Source organism: Oncorhynchus masou, chromosome 24, assembly GCF_036934945.1.
Source record: "Oncorhynchus masou masou isolate Uvic2021 chromosome 24, UVic_Omas_1.1, whole genome shotgun sequence".
Classification (NCBI taxonomy): Eukaryota; Metazoa; Chordata; class Actinopteri; order Salmoniformes; family Salmonidae; genus Oncorhynchus; species Oncorhynchus masou.
In genome coordinates this window covers 99863453-99872078 of record NC_088235.1, presented here as the reverse complement: position 1 = coordinate 99872078, position 8626 = coordinate 99863453, and positions in this window count along the sequence as shown.

The following is an 8626-nucleotide window of genomic DNA, read 5'->3' as shown; positions in this document are numbered from 1 at the left end:
ACTAACTAGGAACATCCACGGGGTTTGTTTGTGGGAAGCAACACAGAGATGTGTGTAGATGTATAGAACTAGAATGTACAGAATGGACAAGAACGTTGCCTTCATAAGCAATTAACCTATAAATTGCTTGTTAGCCTTTTGTTGTACGATGTCAAACTGCAACAACATTTTTTTAATGTCAAACCTACACATTGTTAAGGAGTTACTGTAGATGAATTGGTCTGTAGTCTGTGTTGTGGTTATGTATGGAACAGCATCTTGTTGGACAGGAAGGTGGTACAGAATGTGTCAAATCTCAGCTGGTCGCTGAGGTATTGATCTAAGCTCAGGGTCCTTGCTCTTGTCTTTATCCTTTCAAGGTGACATATTGTATGCCCTGTGGCATATTATCTCTAATGAGCATATTTGAAACCAGGGAGGTCATTCAGACACCGAATTATTCTGTAATCATGTAGTCTGGTGTCCATAGTCTCCGTGTGTGTGTGTGTGTGTGTGTGTGTGTGTGTGTGTGTGTGTGTGTGTGTGTGTGTGTGTGTGTGTGTGTGTGTGTGTGTGTGTGTGTGTGTGTGTGTGTGTGTGTGTGTGTGTGTGTGTGCGTGTGTGCGTGTGTATATGTATGTACAGAGAGATCTCATTTTAATCTGATGAGCAGAGTGCCAAGCAGTCTGCGCTTCATGCTTCTCTAATGACTGTTTCTAATTGGTCGATCCAAGCCCTGTGTTAATGAGCTATAATTTTTCCTGGAATATACCAGAACAAATCCACAAACAAGCTGTTTGACATGCAAGGTGGATGGGAGTCAATTAGGATGCCTTTGAATCTTTTAGCAGATGCCGCAGGTGAGATTTCAGATCCAAGTGCATGTCTTTATTATGTAATGTGGATAATACTGCTATGTTACGTATGGATGGATACTGACGCTGTGGTAGTGTTTGTACCATCTACCATCTACTACGGTCAATTCACCTGAGACTATTTTATCTGCATTATTATGCTTGTTTGTTCCTCTTTACTTTATTTGATCCAAAACAAGTTGTTGTTTGATGAAGTTAAGTTTTTTGTCTTAGTGCTGTCATTTTACATGACAGTGTTAACAGTTATGAAGTAAATACTGAGTCATATTAAAGTACTCCCTGAATCCCTACCCACTCGGCACACACTGGTTAAATCAACATTGTTTAATGAAATGACTTTGAACCAACACGGAATAGATGTTAAATTGACGTCTGTTCCCAGTGGGTAATCACTCTTGTATAGTTTTGGTAGGTCTTGTACATCTCATATCGATCTATGAAAGAATGGGAGATGTGGTGATTAGATAAATCTGTGGGGGATTGATTGTAAGAGTGAGTTAAAAGCCAAGTCACACAGTCCTCTGAAGGGACTACAGAGTTGTCTGTTTATTGAGATGGAGAAATCACTGGTAGTCTCCTTAGATAGTTTGTTTGATAGGAGCTTTAACCTTAAAAGCTAGATGTTTTCGGCAGAAGAAGAAGATGAAAAATAAGATTCAATTTTCTATTTTTCCTTACTGAACAACAGATAAGACAAACCATGTAAAATGAGGTGTCGTCATGTCAGTTTGCATGCTGAAAACAGCATGGGTATGTCAGTACCACACAAGAACACGGAATTGGAAAGTCATTTCAAGGGAGCTCACATCAAGGAGTTTGCTTGACCTAATGCTGTTAAATTATGCAGCTGTGTCATCAAGGCCAAGCAGGAATACACTCCCTGTGTTTGTTGTAGCTGACAGAGGTTAATATGTCTTTCCAACGTGGCACAAGCACAAGCACACACACAAACACTATACTTTCTTGCATAAGTATGCATACACTCTACAGATTGCAGAGCGAAGCATGCTACATTTAAGTGTAGCTCCATTGTTGAGCTGCAGCAGCACTCTGCTGTTCTGTGTATTAAAATAGACTGAAGGTTGACAGACAGATGTGTTCTGTTTTCCCATAGGGGTTGCATGATAGGGATTAGTCTGAGCACTCACAGAAATATCAAAGTCAAGGTTATGAATGAATGTATTACTTGTGAGACGGAGGCGTAGCGGTCACACACACACACACAGACACACAGACACACACACACACACACACACACACACACACACACACACACACACACACACACACACACACACACACACACACACACACACACACACACACACACACACACACACACACAATGTCAGACCATTACTGCATTGTCAATGGCAGTTACAACAGACAAGCACACACACAGACACAAACACACACAATGATAAGACTCTGTATCAGCTGGACAGTGCAAGTGCTTTAATGTATTTTTGTATGTATTTATGGGTGCTAATAATGATAAAGATATTAAAGGACAGATGGCCACATGAAGACAGAGGGTCACATGACAGTCCTAAATAATCCCAACAGGTATACTCGTGGGAAAAGAGAACCCTTCCATGCTTTCTATGGACCTGTGTAATAAAGGAATTAATAAGTCTTTATAAACTGGGTGGTTCCAGCCCTGAGTGCTGATTGGCTCACAGCCGTGGTGTATCAGACCGTATACCACGGGTATGACAAAACATTTATTTGTACTGTTCTAATTACGTTGGTAACCAGTTTATAACAGCAATAAGGCACCTCGGGGGTTTGTGATATGTGGCCAATATGCCACGGCTAAGGGCTGTGTCGTAGCACTCAGCGTTGCGTCAAGCATAAGAACGGCCCTTAGCCGTGGTATATTGGCCATACACCACATCTCATTCAGCCTTATTGCTTAAATATACTGTATTATGATGTGTCCAGACTGCCTAAACAGTGTTCCTTTTTGTCTCATTTTGGTCTCCCTACAAAATACATTTTCATAGGGGACTGTCTCTGTGCAGTGTAAAACATAACAGTGCTGAAAAGGACAGTGTACATAGACACAGACAGGCACAGAAAGAACAGACACACACAGAGACACACACACACACACACACACACACACACACACACACACACACACACACACACACACACACACACACACACACACACACACACACACACACACACACACACACACACACACACACACACACACACACACACACACACACACACACACACACACACACACACACACACACACACACACACACACACACACACACACACACACAGACACACAAACAAACACACACACACACACACACACACACACACAACCGGATCAGTGTAAAACAGTAGAAATCCCCATAATACTGTCCTAGTTACATTTCTTGCAATCAAAGGCTGTTGCAATGTCATGAGTAGAGACGGAGCAAAACTAATGTTAAAACACTCCTATGGGAAATAGGGGATGAGATTATTGAGAAATCTCCCAAACAAAATCACCCTGAGATTTGCTCTTTATCTCTCCTTTCAATCCACAACGAGACGTAATCCCTCAATTTTTATGAAGTGAATAAAAAAACAATGAGCGAAAAGATCAAGAGTTTTAATGTGAGCTGTTGTGGGATTATTTCATCAACCTCTAATGTGCTTGGGCCTGAATAGGGCAGAGGATTTATCTAAGCTACAGCATGCCAGGTTCGTTGACTTATTGTCGGACAGATGTCTGCTATGTGGCTGGTCTGAGCACTTGATTGGGCCACCCTTAAATAACCTCTGCAGTTCACACGGCTTTTATATGAAAGGCAAAGAATAAAACTGATGAAATTGATTTTTTTTAAATCAAATATATTTATATATATATATATATACAGTGGTGCATGCGGAAAGTATTCAGACCCCTTGACTTTTTCCACATTTTGTTACGTTAGAGCCTTATTATAGAATGTATTAAATTGTTTTTCCCCTCCTCAATCTACACACAATACCCCATAATATATTTTTTTGCAAATGTATTACTTAGTACTATTGAAGCACCTTTGGCAGCGATTACAGCCTCGAGTCTTCTTGGGTATGACGCTACAAGCTTGGCACACCTTGTAGCGTTTCGCTACACTCGCATTAACATCTGCTAACCATGTGTATGTGACAAATAAAATTTGATTTGATTTGATATTTGATATTTGGGGAGTTTCTCCCATTCTTCTCTGCAGATCCTCTCAAGCTCTGTCAGGTTGGATGGGAAGTGTCACTGCACAGTTATTTTCAGGTTTCTCTAGAGATCGGGTTCAAGTTTGGGCTCTGGCTGGGCCGCTCAAGGACGTTCAGAGACTTGTCCCGAAGCCACTCCTGCATTGTCAGGACTGTGTGCTTAGGGTCCTGAGTGCTCTGGAAAAGGTTTCCATTAAGGATCTCTCTGTACTTTGCTCCATTCATCTTTCCCCTGGTCTCCCAGTCCCTGCCGCTGAAAAACATCCTCACAGCATGATGCTGCCACCACCATGCTTCACCGTAGGAATGGTGTCAGGTTTCCCCCAGACGTGACGCTTGGCATTCAGGCCAAAGAGTTCAATCTTGCTTTCATCAGACAAGATAATCTTGGCAAGAAAAAGTATGTGAACCCTTTGGAAATACCTGAATTTCTGCATACATTGGTCATAAAATTTGATCTGATCTTCATCTCGGTCACAACAGTAGACAACACAGTCTGCTTAAACTAATAACACACAAACGATTATATGTTTTCATGTCTTTATTGAACCCACCATGTAAACAATCACAGTTCAAGGTGGGAAAAGTTTGTGAACCCTTGGATTTAATAACTGATTGACCCTCCTTTATCAGCAATAACCTCAACCAAACATGGAGTTGCGGATCAGACCTGCAAAACGGTCAGGAGGAATTTTGTTGTTGTTCAGCAATGTTTCAGTTCAGCAATATTCTTGGTATGTCTGGTGTGAAGTGCTCTCCTGAGGTCATGCCACAGCATCTCAATTGGTCAGGACTCTGACTGGGCCACTCCAGAAGGCCTATTTTCTTCTGTTGAAGCCATTTTGTTGTTGATTTACTTCTGTGTTTTGGGTCGTTGCGAGAGTAGGCATCCAGCCAGGGTGTGTTTCCACTGGTTTAATGTTCATTGCTCATGTTTCTTGGCCCAAGCAAGTCACTTCTTATTATTGGTGTCCTTTAGTAGTGGTTTCTTTGATGCAATTTGACCATGAAGGCCTGATTCACAGAGTCTCAACTGAACAGTTGATGTTGAAATGTGTCTGTTACTTGAACTCTGTGAAGCATTTATTTGGGCTGCAATCTGAGGTGCAGTTAACTCTAATGAACTTATCCTCTGCAGCAGGGGTAACTCTGGGTCTTCCTTTCCTATGGTGGTCCTCCTGAGAGCCAATTTCATCATAGCGCTTGATGGTTTTTGCAACTGCACTTGAAGAAACTGTAACTTATCTCGTCGTCCTCTTCTGAGGAGGAGTAGCGAGAAGGATCGGGGGACCAAAACGCAGCCTGGTAAGTGTTCATGATGAAATATTTAATGAATCACACTGAACACTGAAAATACAAAAACAATAAAGTGAACGAACGAAAACCGAAAGTCTTGTCTGGCGACATACACAAAGTCAGAAAATAAACACCCACGAAACCCAGGTGGAAAAAGTCTACCTAAGTATGATTCTCAATCAGAGACAACTAACGACACCTGCCTCTGATTGAGAACCATACTAGTCCGAACACAAAAACCAACATTGAAAAACAAACATAGACTGCCCACCCCAACTCACGCCCTGACCATACTGAAACAAAGACAAAACAAAGGAACTAAGGTCAGAACGTGACAGAAACTTTCAAAGTTCTTGAAAATTTCCGGGATTGACTGACCTTCATGTCTTAAAGTAATGATGGACTATCATTTCTTTTTGCTTATTTTAGCTGTTCTTGCCATAATATGGACTTGGTCTTTTACCAAATAGTTTTATCTTCTGTATACCACCCCTACCTTGTCACAACACAACTGACTGGCTCAAATTCATTAAGAAGGAAAGAAATTCCACAAATGAATTGAAATGCATTCCAAGAGTGTGCAAAGCTGTCATCAAGGCAAAGGGTGGCTACTTTGAAGAATCTCTAATATAAAATATATTTTCATTTGTTTAACACTTTTTTTGGTTACTACATGATTCCATATGTGTTATTTCATAGTTTTGATATCTTCACTATTATTCTATAATGTAGAAAATAGAAAATAGAAAGAAAAACCCTTGAATGAGTAGGTTCGGCCAAGCCTTTGACTGTTACTGTAAATGGTATAATTATATATTTTTTTATGGAGATTCTCCCTCGACCCAATTTTTTCATATCAGAAGACCGCACATGGGGCCGCGACCCCTAGTTTGGGTACCACTGGTTTAGTCAGAGAGAGAAAGGTGTCATTGGCTGCTTATTGGGTATGGAAGAGCTAGTAGTGTGTCTGTGTGTGTTCAATCTTTAGGTCACACACACACCAATAGTGCGCACACACACACACACAAAGTCCCCCCTCCCACCACTCACTGTACCTTCTTGCTCCTTTGCTGAGCTCCTTGTGCTGTTCTGTGTATTAAGAAAGAATCACGACTGTAAGACCTAACCTAAGGCACATGAAAGAACCATGAGTTAATGCTCAAGCATCAGAGAGAGGAAACATCCCCATCCAGAACACAACCACCAGGATACATCGCAAATGGCACCCTATTCCCTATATAGTACACTACGTTTGACCAAAGCACTATGGGCCGTGGTCAAAAGTATAGTGCACTACATAGGGAATAGGGTGCTATTTGGGACGCAGGCCAGTGTAGAGATCAGTGGTAGAGCTGATCACAGAAAGGGTGAGGAGAGGAGAGAGGGACACGACAGAACGGACAGCAAGATCAAAAGAACCCCATCATAGAAGAATACAAAATCTCCTAGAAATCCCCGCTATAAAAACAGATGAAAGAGAGAGAAGGAGAGAGTGTGACGATACCAGGTTGACAAAGTTATGGTTGATTGTCTTACCTCAAAGCCCAGTCCCAGGCTCATGTTCTGCTCTGATCCAATGTGCATTATAAAACAGAGTATGAAATAAATCTGTCAAGGGCATGGATAGAACCTACAGAACTGCAAGTCACTTGAATGGCCTGTATCCATTGTCTGTTTGTATCTGTATCTATGTTCAACTCAGAGTTTTTGCTTTGGAAGTAGCCTCTGTCATCTACAGGAGCTAGAATTGATTTCTTATTAGAAATGTGTCAGACTGTTGACATTTAACCATCGTAATTACTATACGTCGCATAACTAATATGTCAGCATAGGTGGTTAAATGTCACTTTGACATATTCTAATGAGGCTGTGTTGATACTAGTCTATGGATTGTCTGACTCACTATATGTTCTGTTCCCATGATGTCACTGTGTAATTGATGGCCCATGATGACGTCATTCAACATTCTCTCTCTCTCTCTCTCTCTCTCTCTCTCTCTCTCTCTCTCTAAAAAGGGAAGAAGACAAGAGGTAATAAAATACCTTTCCATTCGCTTCCAAACTCTCTCCCCCTGATTTATAATGTAGCCTACTACTAAGAACATTTTTACAACGTGGTTCTGAATAGTTGTTGTTTTTATTATGGTCTGGTCTGTATCATATGGAATCTGATGGATTGTAGGCTACCACCATCATTAGAGGTATGTATGGAGATGTAGGTTTGGATGCCCTGAAACATCTTCATTCCTATTTTATTATATCCCAAACATTTTTGTTTGTACATTTTTGTACTATAAATACTATATTATACTATGGTCTAAATACTGTAGTATTACTATATTTATATAGTATAGTCTTCACTGCAGGGTTTTTGCTAACTTTACTGTAGTATTTACTGTAATAAACTGTAGTCAGGGTTGAGAGTAACAGATTACATGTAAGGGATTACAAAAACGTTAACTGTAATCCATTACGTTACCAGCAAAAATATTGTAATCAGATTACCGAAACTTTTGAAAAGATACAGTAGATGATTACTTTCAAATTTATAAAGAATGTTTGAAAAAAGTTGCATGTTTAAATTTGTTTCACCTGAGCGTGTCTCACCACAAGTCAGAGATCACTATGATGACACACCAAATGTGTTTGATGGATCGTGGGAAAAGAGCAGGAATAGGCTTTTGTAGGCTACAGTCCAAACTATGTCTTCCAATGGTGAGACTGCTGTCGGCATCCAAAGATTATCCAATTTGAATAAATGCTTGGCGGTAAGGATGAAAGCAGTAGTGTAGTCTACGGCGATACGGATATCACTTATTATTGCTATCTACATAGCGCATTGATGTGAATTACACTGCTGCTCTCTCATTCAAATATTTGAGCCTTACAGATTGTGGTTGCTGTGGTTGACAGATTGTGGTTGTTGTGGTTGACAGATTGTGGTTGGCTGTTCAGAAATGTAAATGTGTATTTGAACCCAAATATTTTTGAAACCAGTGGACAGCCAGTGAAAAATGTGCTCTTGCAACAGCTACATAGTGTGAATCACAGCCTATGGAACAACAGCTGCATAGTGTGAATCACAGTCTATGGAACAACAGCTGCATAGTGTGAATCACAGCCTATGGAACAACAGCTGCATAGTGTGAATCACAGCCTATGGAACAACAGCTGCATAGTGTGAATCACAGCCTATGGAACAACAGCTGCATAGTGTGAATCACAGCCTATGGAACAACAGCTGCATAGTGT